Raw genomic sequence first — 21,047 nt, forward strand, 5'->3', positions numbered from 1 at the left:
CCACTAATTTGAGGAAGGAGTAGCTACCTTGTGTTTCACTCCATGCTTTCTCAGAAAACCCTCCAAAGTCTTGTTCACAAAATGAGATCCTCCATCAGAGATAACAACCCTTGGAACTCTAAATCTTGGGAAGATAATGCTCTTGAACAGCTTCACTACAACCTTGGAATCATTGGTAGGGGAAGCAATGGCCTCAACCCATTTGGACACATAGTCCACAGCAACAAGTATATACTGATTCCCATAGGATGAAATGAAGGGCCCCATAAAGTCAATCCCCCAGCAATCAAATATCTCAACTTCTAGAATTGGGTTTTGAGGCATCTCACTCTTCTTTGATATGTTCCCATGCCTCTGACAGGCATCACATGCTGAAAACACTAACTGAGCATCTTTGAACATTGTGGGCCCCCAAAAACCACTCTGAAGAACCTTTGCCACAGTCTTGAATGCTCCCATGTGACCTCCAAAAGCTGAACCATGACACTCTTGCAACACAGGTTGCATCTCCTCCTCAGCAAGACACCTTCTATACAGCTGATCTTTGTTCAGGACATAGAGGTAGGGCTCATCCCAATGGTATCTTTGAACTTCTCTGAAGAACTTCTTCCTGTGGTAAGCATCTAATTCAGGTGGTTCCACTCCACAAGCAAGATAGTTCACAATGTCTGCAAACCAAGGCATCCTCCTCTCTTGAATGTTGTCCACTTCTTCAAACTCCAAATAAGAATAGAGCACCATCAGTGATTCCTCAGGAAGACTGTCATTAAGAGGCACTTCAGAGTCAATTCTCAGCCTAGAGAGATGGTCTGCAGCTCCATTCTCTATACCCTTTTTGTCCTGTACTTCCATATCAAACTCCTGAAGTAGAAGAACCCATCTCAATAGTCTTGGCTTAGCATCTTTCTTGGTCATCAGATACCTGAGGGCTGCATGATCAGTATAGACAATGACTTTTGATCCCACCAGGTAGCTTCTGAATTTATCAAAGGCAAAGACTATTGCCAACATTTCCTTCTCAGTAGTAGCATACTTCTCTTGTGTAGAGTCAAGTGTTCTACTAGCATAGTAGATGACATGAAGCTTCTTATCTTTCTTCTGCCCAAGTACAGCTCCAACAGCAAAATCAGATGCATCTGTCATGACCTCAAAAGGAAGGGACCAATCTGGTGCCTGGACTATTGGTGCACTTACTAATGCATCCTTGATCAACTTGAAGGCCTCTTCACATTCAGCATCAAAGATGAAATCCACTTCTTTACACAACAGCCTTGTAAAGGGCCTGGCAATTCTTGAGAAGTCTTTGATGAATCTTCTATAAAACCCTGCATGCCCAAGGAAACTCCTTATCCCTTTGACTGAAGTGGGGGTTTGCAGGTTCACCATTACTTCCACTTTTGCTCTGTCAACCTCTATGCCCTTCTTAGATATCTTGTGTCCAAGAACTATTCCTTCCTGCACCATGAAGTGGCATTTCTCCCAGTTCAACACCAAGTTATGCTGCTCACATCTCTCCAAGACCTGTGACAAATTAGAGAGACAATCCAAGAAGGAGGAGCCATAGAAACTAAAGTCATCCATGAACACCTCCACCTTCTCTTCAATAATGTCAGAAAATATATGCATCATGCAACGTTGAAATGTGGCAGGGGCATTACAGAGACCAAAAGGCATTCGCCTGTATGCAAAGGTGCCATAAGGGCATGTTAATGTTGTTTTCTCTTGATCTCGGGGATCTATGGGAATTTGGAAGAACCCCGAGTACCCATCGAGAAAACAAAAGAAGGGGTGGTTTGCAAGCCTCTCTAACATCTGATCAATGAAAGGTAAAGGAAAATGATCCTTCCTAGAGGCTGCATTGAGCTTTCTATAGTCTATACACATTCTGTGTCCTTTGATAGTCCTAGTAGCTATCAGCTCATCCTTCTCGTTTTTAACCACTGTGATCCCACCCTTCTTGGGCACAACATGATCAGGAGACACCCATCTTGAGTCAGAGATTGGGTAAATTATCCCTGCCTCAAGAATTTTTCGTATATCCTTCTTAACCACTTCCTTAAGGTTGGGGTTAAGTCGTCGTTGATGCTCTATAGAGGACATAGATTGGTCCTCTACGTGGATCCTGTGGGTGCAAATGTCAGGAGAGATCCCTCTAATATCAGCCAAAGAATACCCTATGGCTCTCCTGAACTTTCGTATCTTACTAAGCAATGCACTCTCTTGATCCTCTAATAGGCTATAATTGATGATTACTGGATATGTTGAGTTTAAGCCCAAGAAAGCATACCTGAGCCCTGTTGGTAGAGGCTTGAGCTCAACAGGGGGTGCATCAGCCTCATTCCAATCCTGATCCAAGCTGCTTTGGCTGTTGTCTGATCCTTTATAGCAAAAACCTCAAAGCCACTTTGTTCCAGCTCCAAAAACCTTGTCTCAGGACCCAACTCTCTAGCATTGTCCAAATACAACTTGTACCCTTCACTTGCTTCTCCTAGAGCCCATTGTCTCCTTGTTCTTGAGTTAGAGCAGCTTGAAGAGGATCCAGGATCCTCAGTGTTCAGCTCCTCAAGCAACTCATCAGCCAACTGATCCATTGTCTCCACATAGAAACATTGACCTTCAATGGTGGGCTTCTTCATCATCTCATTCACATCAAACTTGAGCTTTTCAGACCCAAGTTGAAGCTCTATTATCCCACCTCTCACGTCAATAATAGCTCCTGCAGTTGGTAAGAATGGCCTGCCCAAGATAAGAGGATCTACTGGTTCCTCATCCATCTCCAACACAACAAAATCTGTTGGAACCTCAAAACCACCAATCTTGACAGGTAGATCTTCCAACATACCAACAGGCAATCTAACTGATCTATCTGCAAGGATACGAGAGATCCTTGCAGGCTTGAAGACTCTAAAGCCCAGCTTCTTTGCTATGGAGAATGGCATCAAGCTGACTGATGCTCCTAGATCACAAAGACATCCAGAGAATAGAAGAGGTCCAACGGCACAAGGAAGTGTGAAACTCCCTGGATCAGTTAACTTTCTTGGAATGGACTTCTTCTGAATGATAGCTCTGCATTCATGACTTAGTACCACCATGCCTTGAACCTCTTTTGTTTTGTTCAGAATGGCATCCTTCAAGAACTTCCCCATCTTTGGCATCATTAAGAATGCATCAATGAGAGGCATTGTGAGTGGTGTCTCCTTGGTTCCTTGAGCTTGATGCCTGGTTTTGCTTTAGTTCCTTGATTTCCTGCTGCATGGCTGCATTCTGGCTTGCAAAGATCTGTTGACCCTGAAGTAGTTGTTGCAGAATACCAACCATATCTGTCCCCATCTGTGGCTGCTGCTGAACCATTGGTGGCTGAAACTGCGCTTGCTGCTGGAACTGTGGTGGACCAAACCCTGGTGGTGCCTTTCGTTGTTGTGAACTGAAACTAGGACCTTGAAAAGGTTGCTGTTGCTGACCAATTCCTTGATTCTGATCAAACTGATTCTTTGGTTGAAAAGATCCTTGAAAGTTGTTCTTGGGAACAAAGTTCTGTGGAGCTTGAGAATTGGGGTACACCTGGTCTTGTGGGTTAGCTACATTGGTGTTCCTGTAAGAAAGGTTTGGATTGGCATTACCATACTGATATCTATGGAACCTCTGATTCCCAATGTAGTTTAGTACCTCCTGGGTAAGACCTTCTTCACTTATGTTCTCAAAGATTTGAGAAGGTTCCTCATACTCTCCAACAAAAATGCATTGGCTTATGAGTGGTGAATTTCAGCTTGTCCAATTCACTTCTCAACTCCTTAACTTCCCTAGTGAGCCTATGTTCTGAGCTTGAACCTTCAGACCTATTTGATCTGTCATAGTCTTCACCATAAGTATCATTGCTCAGTGCTAAGTTCTCCACTAGCTCTAAAGCAGCATGTATCTCTTTTCCCAGAAAGTTCCCATTGGAAGCAGTATCCAGCTGGTTTCTAATCTTGGGAAGAGCTCCTCTATATAGTGTGCTGAGAAGGGAAGCCTCACTAAACCCATGGTGTGGGCATTGGTTTGTGTAGCTCCTGAATCTCTCATATGCTTCACCAAAACTCTCATTGCTGTGCTGAGTGAAGCTAGAGATTTGGTTCCTAAGTTTTGCAGTTCTTGAGGTGGAGAAGAACTTAGATAGGAAAGCTTGCTTGCATTTCTCCCAGGTTTGAATGGAGCCTCTTGGAAGATTTTTTTCCCATTGGTGAGCTTTGTCACCAAGACTGAATGGGAATAGTCTTAGCTTGAAGCTGTCTTCTGAAACACCATTAATCTTAGTCAGGTCACACACCTTATCAAATTGATCCAAGTGTTCCAAGGGATCTTCCATTGCTAATCCATGGAACTTTGAGTTCTGGACCATATTCAACAAGGATGCCTTCACTTCAAAGTTGTTGTTTTGCACAGGTGGTGCCTGAATTCCAGCTCCATACTGATGAGCATTGGCCCTGTCATTCTCTCCAACATAGACTTGTGGTTGCTCATATCTTCTTTGCTGGTGTTGGAAGGGCTGATGTTGGTGGTGCACCTGTTGTATTTGCTGTGCATTGGCCTGATGCCTCTGCTGATGAGCTTGAGCTTGTCCCTGGTGGACATAAGCTTGGTGGTGATGCACCTGTTCCTGATGAACATTACCCTGATTTAACCCTTGACCAGCTCCAATTAGTTCCATTACCAGCTCCATTACCCTGAGCCTGTTGCTCCTGAACTGGTTGTTCTATGTCTACCACATGCTCTCTTTGGTCTTCCATATCAGCCTGATCAATATGTCTTCCACGTCTGTCCCTTCTCCTCCTTGGTACCAAAAGATTGATGTTGTCGTTGAGATGGAAAGGTGGACCACAGCTTCTTGATCTAGACCTGGTGTTCATACACCTGAAATCATAAACAGAACTTGAATGTAATCAGTAAAAACAAGAAAGTAAGCACTTGATCACAAGAACAGATCAGAGCTTAATGCTAAACAAACCACAATTTGGCAACGGCGCCAATTGATAACTAAGAGTTTTCAAGGCTCTTTGTAGAGGTTATCAATCCCCTGCCTTGTAGCACAAGGGGTTTATCAATCCAGATGTGGTGTTAGACACTAAACTATGTGATCAGGTTCTTAATTCAAGCAAACAAGAGTGGTTTTGATTATCTAAAGACAACTACAAACTTAAACAGGATTAAAGACTAATGAAATGATTAAACAAGAACTAAACAATGACAAATGATGAGAATGTATGAATGATGATGAGAAAGGTCTTAGACATGATAGTGGATTAGGGTGCCTTCAGTGATAAAGTAGTGAGCTAATGAATCATATGATCAAGCAAACCATTCAACATAAACATCTTTAATTAAGTTAATCCTCTCATGAAGGTATTAACTCCTATGCTAAAACAGTTTCTAACCCAATCATCATCAGTGAAACATGAGTTAACAAGCATTAAGAATCAGTTTAATCTGTCATTTAAGCATATAGACAATCATTCCCATGATGAATAACACTTAAACCTCTAACAACCTTGGTTCAGGCATTTCATCAAACACTTTTGGTGCATGAAATGCCCAGAATCTAGACCACATATGATTTGTATGGATCTAGCATAGAGAACCAGTAGTAGAGAATGGAATATGCATGATCTAACCCCTAAGCTCACTAATCTACCACTTAAGCACCCTAATCTACATATCTAAGACCTTATTATGGAGATTACTCACTAATCATGATCAACACACTAGATCATTTGCAAGATGTGCTGTTAATCATGATTAGAAGTGTATAGATGAAGAGATAGATGATAGATTTAGAAGAAAGCAGCTTTAAACACAAAAATCTCTTAAACTCTCTTGATTAAACACTCAATAATCGATATTTCTCTTCTTAGTGGAGTCCTTTCACAAAATAGGCAAGAGACAAAGGGAATAAAGCTTAGTTCTTTAGGAAAAAACCCTAAAAAGTATTTATATCTCTCTAAAAACAAAACGGGTCAGCCCGGAACAAACCGGGTCCTGACCCGGCTTTAATGGATAAAGTGGGAATCCTGCGGGTTGGTCCAGTGTCTCCCGGGTAGCATGCCCAAGTCGCAGTAGATGAAGAACTTGTCTTGTGAGACTTAAATCGCTTTGTCTTAGCCTCACACCCAAGTAGGAGTGTTTTGCGAGTCTTGCGGCGGCTTAATCTTCTTCTTCTTCAACTCGCAGGACCAAGGCGGTTTCTGGGGAATGTAAAAACCATGCGGGTTGGTCTCCATTACACTCAGGTCGCAGGCTCAAGTCGGAGTAGATTGCGAGTGATCGTGCGGCTTGGTTCCAGGCGCGGCCAACTCGCATGCCTAAGTCGCACAATTGTGGACTTAGCAATTTTCTTGCTCGGGAGCCTTAGACCTCATCCATTGATAGCTTACCCGCACTTCTCAACTAGCAGCATCAATTTCCAGGCATTCGTCTTCAGGCCTGCGAGTTAACCAAGTCGCAAGGCTTTCTGGCAGCATTCAGAGCAGCTTGGATCACTTCGCATTCCGGATAGTGTAACTTCTAAGATACTTGTCCGAATTGAGTGATTTCGGTTGCAGAGGACAGCGGACTCATATATCTCCAACTTTAGTGAAGGAAGCTTCGGTGCTTGGGAAGTGGAAGGCTTCCTGGAGGGCTCATCTTTTCAGTGCATTTACACGGTCAGAGATAGGCGTCTAGACATGTGTCCATTCCGGAGACCGTATCTTCCTGCTCATAGCTCCGAATTGAATGATATTGGACGTTCTGGAAAGCAAACTCAAATGTCTCTGATTCTCATGAAGGCTCCGGAAACTGAATCGGCCTGGAAGAGCACCGTCCTTCGCATTCTTCAGAGCTCATCGGCCTGGTCCAGAACAGCAGCGAGACAGGAGTTCCTTCCGACGAGCTTAACTTTCTGCTCACGCGTCCGAATTTCATGATTCCACTTGTTATAAAACCGTGATCTAATCCTCTCCAACTTCGATGAAGCACCCGACAGCTGAATCGGACTGGAAGGTTCCCCGGACAGGCGATTTCGGAAACGTGTCTGCACCGAGAGATTCAATAGCCGGTACGTGTTTTGGCGGATAAAGTCTACCCGCGGTACGTGAAAATGGCCGATAAAAACCTTCCTGGTACGCGAGAATGGCCGATAACCTCCAAAGACCCAATTTCACCATTTTTCAAGCCTTGACCACCATTCCACTTCCTGGATTCATCTTTCCAGTTCCAACTAGCTCCAAATACACCTGATAAACACTCAAAACATGCAAAGACTCATTGGGACCTAATGCATCTCCTAAGTTCTAAAACAAACCCTAAGGACCTAAAATGCATGAAATAAAACATGATTTGGAATGAATTATCCAACCTAAATGATGCAAATTATGAACAAATCATAGAAACAGTCTTGTGAGCCTTAAGTCCTTCAATCTCAGCCGCATGCCGATCTAGGTGTAAACAGCGAGTCTTTATGCGATTCAGTCTTTCTTCTCTTCAACTCGCATGACCAAGATGAAATCTGGGGAGAATATGTGTGCGAGTTGGTCCTCCTTTAGTCTCAAGTCGCATGCCCAATTCGCACAGGTCTAGAAAGAAGCTTCAGCGAGATAAAACCATGTAAGCCAGGCCGCATTCCTCTCTCGGTGTAAACCGCGAGTCTTCATGCGGTTCATTTCCCTTTGCTCCCTAGCTCGCACAACCATGTAGCACAGGACTTCAAATATGTGTGCGAGTTGGTCTACTTCACTCCCAAGTCGCATTCCCAACTCGGTGTAAACAGCGAACGTTTATGCGGTTCAGTTCGTTGCTCGGCCAAATCGCATGCTCAAGTCGCAAAATTGTGGACTTAGCATTTTTTCTGCTCGGGAACCTTTGACCTCACCCAGGGTTACCTTACACGCACATCTCCACACGCAGCTCAATTCCTAGAAATTATCCTTTAAGCGCTGCGAGTTATCCAGGTCGCAAAACCATCTCGCAGACTTCAAATCTCCTTGGACAACTTCGCATTCAGGGGAGCGTAATTTCCAGGATATAGATCCAAATGGCTTGATTCTAGCTGAAGTGGAAAGGGCACTCCATAATATCGAACTTTGATGAAGGAACCTTTGGCGCTTGGGAAGTGGAAGGTTCCCTGGACAGCTCATTTCTGAAGTGCATTGAAACGATCAAAAGGAAGCTCTTGGACCTGTGTTCACTCCGGAGACGGTATCTTTCAGAAATTAGCTCCAAACCCGATGATCTCAGATGTTTTGGAATGAGCACTCAAAGATCTCAAATCTTGATGAAGACCCCGGCAACTGAATCAGAATGGAAAGGCATCGTCCGATGCAATCTTTGTGATTCATCGGATCGGTCTTGAAACTGTAGCGAGACAGGTGTGCTTTTCGGTGAGCTTAACTCTCTTCTCACGACTTCAAATCCAATGGTTCTACCTGTTATGGATCCGTGACATGATCATCTCCAACTTTGCTGAAGACCCTGTAATCTGAATCGGACGTTAAGACTCCCCGGACAGGCAATCTTTCCAGACGTATGGGATTGCTCCGGAATGGATGCGAGAGAGGTCTGTCTTCCAGTGGCCGTATCTTCCAGCTCGATGCTCCAAATCTATAGATTATAACTGTTCTTAGATCTGAACTCAATTATCTTGTTATTTTCTGAATACCCCGGAGGCTGAATCGGCCGGCAAGACCTTCCGGTAACGCAATTTTAGAGATGTATCTGCACACAAAAATTTTGGCCGAGAAACTTGAACAGCCAGTACGCGTTTTGGCCGAGAAATCCACCTGCGGTACATGAAAATAGCCGAGAAAAAGCTTCCCGCGGTACAGGCTAGCGCTAAGAACCTCCAAAAGGCTGATTTCACCATTTTTAAAGCCCCATTCATCATTTCTTCTCCTGGCTTCATCTTTTCAGGTCCAAATTGCTTCCAAATCACCTGTAAACACTCCAAAACATGCAAGACTCATTTGGACCTAATGCAAACCCCTAAGTCCTAAAACAACACCTAAAAACCTAAAATGCATGAAATAAGACATGATTTGGAGTGAAATACACAACCTAAATGATGCAAATTATGAACATATCAACTCCCCCACACTTGTCCTTTGTTTGTCCTCAAGCAAAAAGAGAAAATGAGAGAAAGAGGTTGGATGCATTGGGAGTTCATACTCCTTAATGAGAAAATGTATCACTAAAATAATTCAAGGCTCATTGTCCTAGTTGCTAATTCTAAGATGCAGTGCAAACAAGATTACTCACAAAACTTTTGCCATACTCATCATAAAATGAATCAAGCTCAGGCTTAAGTTTTCACAAACAGCCATAGTTCCAACCTTTTGACATTCATTAAAGCTCATGTGGATCATGCTTATGCAAATCATGTGAACTCACTTGTCTTGGTACAGGATTATGACACAAAGATGATCTCATTCAATGCTTGTGGTTTCAATGCAGCTCAAGGGATCACTCAAGAAGGAATAAACTTTAACAGAAGGCTAAGGGTAAAAGGCAACTGGTGCATACAAGAGTAGAATCCCATCTACCCAATGCCCCAAGTTGGTCTTCACCTTAACTCTACTCTCATGAAGATCACATCCTAGCTACTCCTCTCTCAAGGCATTCATTGCCTAATCAACCCACTCCTCACTTCACTCTCACTCTTTTTCTTTCCAGGGGACTCATATTTTCATCTTTAAACTCAGGCTTTGGGGTCTGAACCTTCTACTTAGCTCTTTCTCACATAATATTGTCTAGCCTCTTTTATTTTCTTTTCAAACACTTGAGCCTTTTGGCTTCTTTTCTTTTCTTTTTACTTAGAGGCTAGACTTTTCTTTTAAAAACACAAGAGCTTTTCTTTCTTCAAACAGCAGACCCCAAACCGCTTTCTTTTCTTTTCCATCCCCTGGTTCTCATCTCAAACTCTCTCTTTTTCACTCAGTGTTTCCCAAGATCTGTTCCTATCCTACTCTAGACTCATGATGCAGAGCTAGATCTACATGAAACTCTACTCTTGTCGCCCTAAACCCAACACTTTCTGTCAAGTTTATTCAGAAAAAGGCCTCACATCTCTCACTATAGTGTTTCAGGCTTCAAGGAAGGTTTGGTTCAAGGTATGGAACTGTCTCAAGATGAGAGAACAGCTATTTGAGCTAGAAAAGAGTGGTAAAAAGGATAAGAGAGCTCAAATATTTTAAGGGTACCCACGAGTTCACAATGACATGCACAAACATGATAATTAGATTGTCAAATTATGGTTCTTACTTAGATAAGGCTGGAACTAATCAAAGCTTGACTCACTCAACAAGTTCAAAGCACGGATCAGTGTTGACTTCTTTCTTGTTTACATGCATCAAAGAACTAGAAACTAGGGCAGTGAACTGAATTCTTAAAGTGATATTCTCTCAAGGAAAAACCTATCATCACTCCCTTGTATTGATGCAGCCTATATGAATATGCAACTAGACTCAATCCTAAAAATGAATATGCAACTACATGATCTTTTTTTTTGTGAAATTGTTTTTTGATTTTTTGATTTTTTTGGTTTTTGTATGCACTTAGATGCAACTACATGAATGCATGCAAGAATGTGACTCAAGACTCAAAGTAGAAAATAAGAACAGAGAAAATATGATTAGTAAAAGATGAAACTCCTCCCCCACACTTAAATAACACAGTCCCCTGTGTTATAAAACCATGAGAAAGGAGTAAAAGCAAAAAAAAACAAGTAAAATGGAGAAAGAAAAAGAAAGACTACATGCATATGTACAAGTGTTGGAGTGTTACCTAAGAGCTGAGGAAGTCTGACCCCAAGGAGTATGAGGGGTTTGATGTGTAACCAGATGGTGTCTCCCAAGAGTGATGGCTTGCCTCATCAGAACAGGCTTCAAGATCCACCCATGCTGTTACATATGGAACCAATGCTGTGCAATTGGTGGAGCTCTCTCCAACCTCTTCTCTGTGTCTTGGTGAAACCGGTGTTGGAGATCCATCTTGGCAAGGGTTCTCAAGCTTCTTGATCCTTTTCTTCATCTCCTTGATACACTTGGCCATCTTGTGTATCGTTTTGTCCTGATACTTGCACCATTGCTGAAGGACACCAATCTTTGGCTGAGCTCTGAACCCCTAGGTGCCTGGCTCCTCCCAGTTGTAATCATCAAAGTGGTATAAGTTCCCACCATAACGTTTCTGAGGTGGAGGCAGACCATCATCTTCAGCACCAGCAGCACTAGCAGCAGCAGCTTCTGCGGCTGCTTTCTTTTCTTTGGAAGCTTCTTCTCTGCAAGCCTTCTTGTACTTGAGAATTGGTGGATCAGTATGGACATTGTAGAGCTCTTCCCTCAACAAGTAGAAGTGAATGTTGCGCTTTACTTGGACTGTGGTGATGGAGGGATTGGGCAGGAGAACTTGGAGTGGCTCATCCATGAAGTACTTGAAGTTGTAAACCAGCTTGGCACCAACCCTCCCTTGAAAGAAACCAATCTTGCACAGATGAGCTTCATTAAATCAGATCAAGCTTTGTCTTACTCTCCTTAAACTTGTATCCTCTTGCCTTCAAAATCTTTGTTACAACCCAACCATGGCCCAGCTTTGCATCCTTCTTCTTTGAATCCCAAATGCACTCCTTGTAGAACATCAAAGACCTTGCTAATTGAGAGGCAAGGCAAGGTGTGTAAGCATATCCTTCATAAGGCTTCCCATTTTCATGAGTTGGCATCAACTGTTTCAGCCCCACACCAAGGAGGTTCAGATCACCTTAATGAACTCTCCCTACATCAAGCTTGAAATACAAGCTGTGAGAAAGGATCTTGTGGACATATCTCAGCACTGGGTTTCTTATCCAAGAGGACTTAGCTGCTCCAGCTGTGTACTTCCCAAAAGCAATGGATCCCCACAAAGCTTGAACTTCCTCCTTTCTAAGACCGATCTTGTTGGAGAGAGGTAAGTTTTTAGGCGCAGAGAATCCAAATATCTCAGTCAGCTCCTTGAATGGCACCGTGTAGAGATGCCCTTTCACCTAAAACTGAATAGTTCCTAGACCTCTTCCTTGAATCACTTTTGGGTCCCTTGGCATGTACATAAATTTCAAGAGAGGCCAAGAACTCTTGAGATTCCTCCTCATAAGCCACTTCGCTCAGTTCCAAGAGGAATTCAATGACCATGTTCCCAAGCAAAGTTTTGACATCCTCATAGATGCCAATCTTCTTCAAAAACTCCACATCAGGGAACCTCCCTTGCTGGATCCCCATCTGCTGAAACTTGGCTAGATAATCAGGTGTTTCTGGTTTAGTTTTCCATATCCTCTTTGGTGCCTCTTCAATGGCGCCTTGGGAACCTCCAGCTGAGCTGCTTGAACCACTCTCAGTTTGTTCATCATCAGAGACCACAGCCAGTTGTTTTCCTTTCTTCTTGGAACCAGAAGCAACCACCAAAGCTTTCTGCTCATTCCTTGTTCTTTTTGGCTCTTGTTCACTCCTTTCTTGCTTTGTGCTTTTCTTGGTGCCTTTGCCATTTCCTTTTGTCTTTGAAGATCCTGAGACCAAGCTCTTGTCTTTGGATGCAAGACCTTTCGTCATGCGGGCTAGAGCATTGGTTCTCTCAGTCATCTGCCAAATATTTTCTCAGAAACAAGTTAGCACAAGATCAAGTTCCACAAAGTTCTCAAAAATTTTGAAAAATTGTTGCAAAAATCGATTTCTAAAGAACATGATCAAGTTTCTCAAGCCAAGCATCATTCCAATGAATTCATAGCAATGCAAAACAATCGTGCAAATGATAGATAAGACTTTATGGGTCTCAGGGCTATCAATCCCCTTGTCAAAGTAGCATAAAAAAGGTTGTCAATCCAAGAATGTGGTGATAGACACTAAGCTATGTGATCAGTTTCTCAATTCAAGTGAACAAGTGAGGTTTTGATTGATTAATGATAGCTAAATACTTGAAACAGGATTAATGACTAAAGAAGTGATCAAACAAGAACTAAGCAATGACAAATGATGTGAATATGAAATGATGGAGGAATGAGATTCTAGACACGATAGTTGGCTAGTGTGCTTTGGTGCTAAACAAGGAATGCTAATGACAATGATGAGACATGATTCAAATGATTAAGAACTCTAATCTAGATTAATCCTCTCATGAAGGTATTAACCCCTACACTGATCCATTTTTAAACCAAATCATCATTTGTGAAATATGAATCAGTATGCATTAATAAACAGTTCTAAATGATCATTCAAGCAAATAACAATACATCACCATGCAGCAAATGCTTAAACCTCTAATACAGCTCTTTCAGGAATTTCATCAAACACTTTTGGTGCCTGAAATTCCCATAATCTAAATCTCAAGTGATGCGCAAGGATCTAGCTAGAGAACAGCTGTTTAGAGAGATGAATCAATGAATCTAGCCCTAAGCACTCCTAATCTAAAACTTTAGCACCCTAACCTACACATCTAGAACCTCATTAAGGTGACTACTCACTAATCATACTAATCTCTCTTAAACCTTTGCAAGTTGAGAAGATTGGCATGATTAATGATGAGAGATGGAGATGGGGAAGATGGATAATGATGGATTTGCAGCTTTAAACACAAAGATCTCTCAAACTCTCTTGATTAAAAACTTAAAAATCGATATTTCTCTTCTTAAGTGGAGTCTTTTCACAAAAGAGGCAAGAGACAAAGGGAATAAACCTTAAGTTTTTGGGAATAAAACCCTAAAATCTATATATATTTCAGCTTGTCCAATTCACTTCTCAACTCCTTAACTTCCCTAGTGAGTCTCTGTTCTGAGCTTGAACCTTCAGACCTATTTGATCTGTCATAGTCTTCACCATAAGTATCATTGCTCAGTGCTAAGTTCTCCACTAGCTCTAAAGCAGCATGTATCTCTTTTCCCAGAAAGTTCCCATTGGAAGCAGTATCCAGCTGGTTTCTAATCTTGGGAAGAGCTCCTCTATATAGTGTGCTGAGAAGGGAAGCCTCACTAAACCCATGGTGTGGGCATTGGTTTGTGTAGCTCCTGAATCTCTCATATGCTTCACCAAAACTCTCATTGCTGTGCTGAGTGAAGCTAGAGATTTGGTTCCTCAGTTTTGCAGTTCTTGAGGTGGAGAAGAACTTAGATAGGAAAGCTTGCTTGCATTGCTCCCAGGTTTGAATGGAGCCTCTTGGAAGATTCTTTTCCCATTGGTGAGCTTTGTCACCAAGACTGAATGGGAATAGTCTTAGCTTGAAGCTGTCTTCTGAAACACCATTAATCTTAGTCAGGTCACACACCTTATCAAATTGATCCAAGTGTTCCAAGGGATCTTCCATTGCTAATCCATGGAACTTTGAGTTCTGGACCATATTCAACAAGGATGCCTTCACTTCAAAGTTGTTGTTTTGCACAGGTGGTGCCTGAATTCCAGCTCCATACTGATGAGCATTGGCCCTGTCATTCTCTCCAACATAGACTTGTGGTTGCTCATATCTTCTTTGCTGGTGTTGGAAGGGTTGATGTTTGTGGTGCACCTGTTGTATTTGCTGTGCATTGGCCTGATGCCTCTGCTGATGAGCTTGAGCTTGTCCCTGGTGGACATAAGCTTGGTGGTGATGCACCTGTTCCTGATGAACATTACCCTGATTTAACCCTTGACCAGCTCCATTACCAGCTCCATTACCAGCTCCATTACACTGAGCCTGTTGCTCCTGAACTGGTTGTTCTATGTCTACCACATGCTCTCTTTGGTCTTCCATATCAGCCTGATCAATCTGTCTTCCACGTCTGTCCCTTCTCCTCCTTGGTACCAAAAGATTGATGTTGTCGTTGAGATGGAAAGGTGGACCACAGCTTCTTGATCTAGACCTGGTGTTCATACACCTGAAATCACAAACAGAACTTGAAAGTAATCAGTAAAAACAAGAAAATAAGCACTTGATCTCAAGAACAGATCAGAGCTTAATGCTAAACAAACCACAATTTGGCAACGGCGCCAATTGATAACTAAGAGTTTTCAAGGCTCTTTGTAGAGGTTATCAATCCCCTGCCTTGTAGCACAAGGGGTTTATCAATCCAGATGTGGTGTTAGACACTAAGCTATGTGATCAGGTTCTTAATTCAAGCAAACAAGAGTGGTTTTGATTATCTAAAGACAACTACAAACTTAAACAGGATTAAAGACTAATGAAATGATTAAACAAGAACTAAACAATGACAAATGATGAGAATGTATGAATGATGATGAGAAAGGTCTTAGACATGATAGTGGATTAGGGTGCCTTCAGTGATAAAGTAGTGAGCTAATGAATCATATGATCAAGCAAACCATTCAACATAAACATCTTTAATTAAGTTAATCCTCTCATGAAGGTATTAACTCCTATGCTAAAACAGTTTCTAACCCAATCATCATCAGTGAAACATGAGTTAACAAGCATTAAGAATCAGTTTAATCTATCATTTAAGCATATAGACAATAATTTCCATGATAAATAACACTTAAACCTCTAACAACCTTGGTTCAGGCATTTCATCAAACACTTTTGGTGCATGAAATGCCCAGAATCTAGACCACATATGATTTGTATGGATCTAGCATAGAGAACAAGTTGTAGAGAATGGAATATGCATGATCTAACCCCTAAGCTCACTAATCTACCACTTAAGCACCCAAATATACATATCTAAGACCTTAATATAGATATTACTCACTAATCATGATCAACACACTAGATCCTTTGCAAGATGTGTTGTTAATCATGATTAGAAGTGTATAGATGAAGAGATAGATGATAGATTTAGAAGAAAGCAGCTTTAAACACAAAAATCTCTTGATTAAACACTCAATAATCGATATTTCTCTTCTTAGTGGAGTGTTTTCACAAAAGAGGCAAGAGACAAAGGGAATAAAGCTTAGTTCTTTAGGAAAAACCCTAAAAAGTATTTATATCTCTGTAAAAACGAACCGGGTCAGCCCGGAACAAACCGGGTCCTGACCCGGCTTTAATGGATAAAGTGGGAATCCTGCGGGTTGGTCCAGTGTCTCCCAGGTAGCATGCCAAGTTGCAGTAAATGAAGAACTTGTCTTGTGAGACTTATATCGCTTTGTCTTAGCCGCACGCCCAAGTAGGAGTGTTTTGCGAGTCTTGCTGCGGCTTAATCTTCTTCTTCTTCAACTCGCAGGGCCAAGGCGGTTTCTGGGGAATTTACAAACCGTGCGGGTTGGTCTCCATTACACTCAGGTCGCAGGCTCAAGTCGGAGTAGATTGCGAGTGATCGTGCGGCTTGGTTCCAGGCGCGGCCAACTCGCATGCCTAAGTCGCACGATTGTGGACTTAGCAATTTTCTTGCTCGGGAGCCTCAGACATCATCCATTGATAGCTTACCCGCACTTCTCAACTCGCAGCATCAATTTCCAGGCATTCGTCTTCAGGCCTGCGAGTTAACCAAGTCGCAAGGCTTTCTCGCAGCATTCAGAGGAGCTTAGACCACTTCGCATTCCGGAGAGTGTAACTTCTAAGATACTTGTCCGAATTGAGTGATTCTGGTTGCAGATGACAGAGGACCCAGATATCTCCAACGTTTGTGAAGGAAGCTTCGGTCCTTGGGAAGTGGAAGGCTTCTTGTAGGGCTCATCTTTGCAGTGCATTTACACGGTCAGAGAGAGGCGTCTAGACATGTGTCCATTCCGGAGATAGTATCTTCCTGCTCATAGCTCCGAATTGAATGATCTTGGACGTTATGGAAAGACGACTCAACTGTCTGTGATTCTCATGAAGGCCCCGGAAACTGAATCGGCCTGTAAGGGCACCGTCCTTCGCATTCTTAAGAGCTCATCGGCCTGGTCCAGAACAGCAGCGAGACAGGGGTTCCTTCCGACGAGCTTAACTTTCTGCTCACGCGTCCGAATTCCATGATTCTACTTGCTATGGATTCGTGATCCAATCCTTTCCAACTTCGATGAAGCACCCGACAACTGAATCGGACCGGAAGGATCCCCGGACAGGCGATTTCGGAAACGTGTCTGCACCCGGAGATTTTGGCCGAGAGATTCAATAGCCGGTACGCGTTTTGGCCGATAAAGTCTACCCGCGGTACGTGAAAATGGCCGATAAAAACCTTCCTGGTACGTGAGAATGGCCGATAACCTCCAAAGACCCAATTTCACCATTTTTCAAGCCTTGACCACCATTCCACTTCCTGGATTCATCTTTCCATTTCCAAATAGCTCCAAATACACCTGATAAACACTCAAAACATGCAAAGACTCATTGGGCCTAATGCATCTCCTAAGTTCTAAAACAAACCCTAAGGACCTAAAATGCATGAAATAAAACATGATTTGGAATGAATTATGCAACCTAAATGATATGTTCCTAGGTGATCAACTCTGAAGCAAGGGCAATAGATCTAGCGATATAATGGCTAGGCTGTATCGATGAAGCGATATGGTCGTGGTGGTGACACGACGATGGCTCGATGAGGATGATGGAGACTCGGCGGATCGAATCGTGGATGTGTGATGGTGCGGCGGATCGATGAAGGGAGATGATGGTTTGATGCGGCGGATCGAGTGAGATGAGAGGGTGGACGTGGTGTGATGATCGATTGGTGGAATGGAGAGATAGTAGAATCTCTTGCAAACAGATTAGTTTTAAGAGATTCGAATTTCAGAGTTTTTAGTTCTCAGAAATCAAAGAGAGAAGAACACGTTAAAAGTTTGATCAAAATTCTTCACTGAATAACACTTAGGCGATTTTCTCTATTTTATAGAGTAAGAGAGAAAATCGCAGCCCTAATACAAAACTACATGAAGTTTGAAATAAAAACAACAAGAAGTTTAATTTAAAATAAAACAGCGAGGCATCCCTTCTAAACCTAAGTGGTGCGCCTAAAACACTAGTGCACAAGTCATTGTGACTTTGCACATTATTACCCATTAGTAACAACTTCTAAGTAACTCGACGTAGCAATGATTTCTGCCTCGTTAAAAACCTTGGAGAAGAACCTCCTTGCCTTCCAAAATCCTCACCAAGGAAAAGAGTACAGAATCATCACCTAAGTTACCTAGTCATTGTTATTGGGTTCTTCATTCTTCATGATAGAGATGTTGAAGATGTGAGCTCCAGCCTCCAGTTGATCGATGTCCTCTGCGGCCATGAGTGCGTGAGCCTCCTTAGCCATCTCTCTAGCTCTGGCACGAGTGATCCTGCCAGCTACCTCTGGTTCCTCCTCCTCTGAGCTGGTCACGATCATATCATCCTCTCCCTCTTGAAAAGGATTTGTCCTCAAATCTGAATCTGCAACATAAGGAAGCAATTCAGAAACATTGAAAGCATCAGAAACATCATACTTACCTTGAAGATCAATCTGATAGGCGTTGTTGTTGATTCTTTTGATGACTGCGAATGGTCCATCAACTCGGGGCATTAGCTTGTTCTTTCGCTCAGCTGGAAATCGTTCCTTTCTCAGATGGATCCACACCAGATCTCCTTCTTCGAAAATCAGCTCCTTTCGTCCTTTGTTGGCATGCTTCTCATACTGCTTTGTCTTCTTCTCGATGTTCTCCTTAGCCTTAGCATGTATTCTTCGGACCTGTTCAGCTTTCTCCTTGCCATTCAAGCTGCATTTTCCACTTAAAGGCAAAGGGATCAAGTCTAGAGGTGATTGTGGATTAAACCCATATACAATTTCAAAAGTAGAAAAGAGAGTAGCGGAATGCTTAGCGTGATTATACGCAAACTCAACATGAGGCAGACACTCTTCCCATGTCTTGAGGCTATTCTTCACCAAAGTCCTTTGAAGTGTGGACAACGTTCTATTCACCACCTCGGTCTGTCCATCGGTCTGAGGATGACACGTAGTTGAGAATGATAGCTTTGTTCCCAGCTTAGCCCAAAGCGTTCGCCAAAAATGTCCTAAGAACTTCGTGTCTCGATCTGAAACGATAACCTGTGGCATTCCATGCAGTCTTACTACTTCCCTGAAAATCAAGTTAGCTACATTCACAGCATCATCTGTCTTGTGGCTAGCGATGAAGTGGGCCATCTTGCTAAACCTGTCAACAACTACAAAAATAGAATCTCTACCATTTCTGGTTCGAGGTAAGCCAACTACAAAATCCATAGCGATATTAGTCCAAGGTTGAGAAGGAATAGGCAAAGGAGTATACAAACCGTGAGGTTGAACTTTACTCTTAGCCATCTTACATACGACACATCTAGAACAGATTTTCTCAACGTCTTTCTTCATGTTCGGCCAATAGAAGTGCTCTTGTAGTCCAAGAAGTGTCTTTGTGACACCGAAATGTCCAGCTAATCCACCTCCATGAGCTTCTCGTACCAGTAACTCTCGAATGGATCCTCGTGGTATGCACAATCAGTTACTGAAGAACAAGTATCCATCCTGTCTATAAAATTTCTCACAGGCAAACTTATGACACTTGGCATAGCTCTCAGAAAAGTCAGTATCAGATTCATAGAGATCTATAATGTGCTCAAATCCAATCAACTTTGATGTTAATAAAGTCGAAATAAGAGTGTACCTCCGTGATAATGCGTCTGCGACCACATTATCTTTACCTTTTTTGTACTTAACAATGTAGGGGAATGTCTCAATGAACTCCATCCATCGCCCATGTCTTTTGTTAAGTTTCTGCTGACCCTTGAGGTGCTTTAAAGACTCGTGATCGGTATGAATGACGAATTCCTTAGGCCATAAGTAATGCTGCCACGTCTGTAGAGCTCGAACCAATGCGTATAACTCCTTGTCATACGTGGGATAATTCAGCGTTGATCCTCCTAACTTTTCGCTGAAGTAAGCGACGGGCTTCTTATCCTGCATAAGAACTGCTCCAATACCTACACCAGAAGCATGGCATTCAATCTCAAAAGTCTTAGTAAAGTCAGGAAGTACTAGTAAGGGCGAATTGATAAGCTTCTCTTTAAGGGCTGTAAAAGCCTGTTCTTGCGCCTCTCCCCACTTGAACCCCACGTCTTTCTTGATTACTTCTGTTAAGGGCGCGGCTATGGTGCTGAAATCACGAACAAAACGCCTGTAGAATCCTGCTAAGCCATGGAAACTTCGGACTTCTCCAATATTCTTGGGGGTTGGCCACTCCTTGATAGCTTTTATCTTCTCTTCATCTACTTTAACTCCTCCTGCACTTATTACAAAGCCTAAGAAAACAATTTCGTTAGTGCAGAATGAACATTTAGATAAATTAGCAAAGAGAGATTGAGAGCGAAGAACATCAAGAACCGATCTGATGTGATCTAGATGTTCTTCCAAACCTTTACTGTAGATGGTTCATTAATCTCATGAAGGTGCTGGGAGCATTGGTGAGACCAAACGGCATAACTAGCCACTCGTAGAGTCCTTGCTTTGTCTTGAACGCCGTCTTCCATTCATCCCCTTCCTTCATTCTGATCTGATGATACCCACTCTTCAAGTCTATCTTAGAGAAGATTGTCGATCCACAGAGCTCATCCAGCATATCGTCTAGTCTTGGAATCGGATGCCTATACTTCACAGTGATGTTGTTGATAGCTCGACAGTCTACACACATCCTCCAGGAACCATCTTTCTTTGGCACCAACAGAACTGGAATCGCACATGGACTCAAGCTTTCTCGGATATGTCCCTTGCTCATCAGCTCTTCCACTTGCTTCTGCAGCTCCTTAGTCTCTACAGGATTGGTTCGGTATGCTGGCCTATTAGGTAAGGCTGATCCTGGTACCAAGTCAATCTGATGCTCTATCCCGCGAATTGGAGGTAGCCCTGGTGGAATTTCTACTGGAAAAACGTCCTTGTATTCCTGCAAAATCTCAAACATAGCACTAGGAAGCTCCTGTGAAGGGTTAGTACTAACAAGGGATTCCTTGTACACAAACATAAAAGTAGTCATTTCAGGATCAATGAGTTTAGAAAATTCACTGTGGTTTATGTCGAGGCTATTGGCGACTTTCTCCTTCTCCTTGAGCTTCATCTGGATTTGATCCTGGTAGATCTCGGTAGGCGTGAGAGGTAGGAGGGTAATTTTTTGACCTTGGAACTCGAA

General features: G+C 42.6%; 2 non-coding genes across 2 annotated transcripts; both read left to right on the top strand.

Annotated features, from left to right (window-relative positions):
- Window positions 1-4,016: 4,016 nt before the first annotated feature.
- LOC112083818 lies at window positions 4,017-4,123 on the top strand. Its single transcript, XR_002897945.1, has one exon. It is a non-coding gene; the product is annotated as a small nucleolar RNA R71 (small nucleolar RNA).
- A 9,870-nt stretch (window positions 4,124-13,993) lies between these two features.
- On the top strand, window positions 13,994-14,100 carry LOC112083607. Its single transcript, XR_002897743.1, has one exon. It is a non-coding gene; the product is annotated as a small nucleolar RNA R71 (small nucleolar RNA).
- The last annotated feature ends 6,947 nt before the right edge of the window (window positions 14,101-21,047 follow it).

This window comes from Eutrema salsugineum, unplaced genomic scaffold (genome assembly GCF_000478725.1).
Source record: "Eutrema salsugineum unplaced genomic scaffold, Eutsalg1_0 scaffold_6, whole genome shotgun sequence".
In the NCBI taxonomy this organism is placed as follows: domain Eukaryota; kingdom Viridiplantae; phylum Streptophyta; class Magnoliopsida; order Brassicales; family Brassicaceae; genus Eutrema; species Eutrema salsugineum.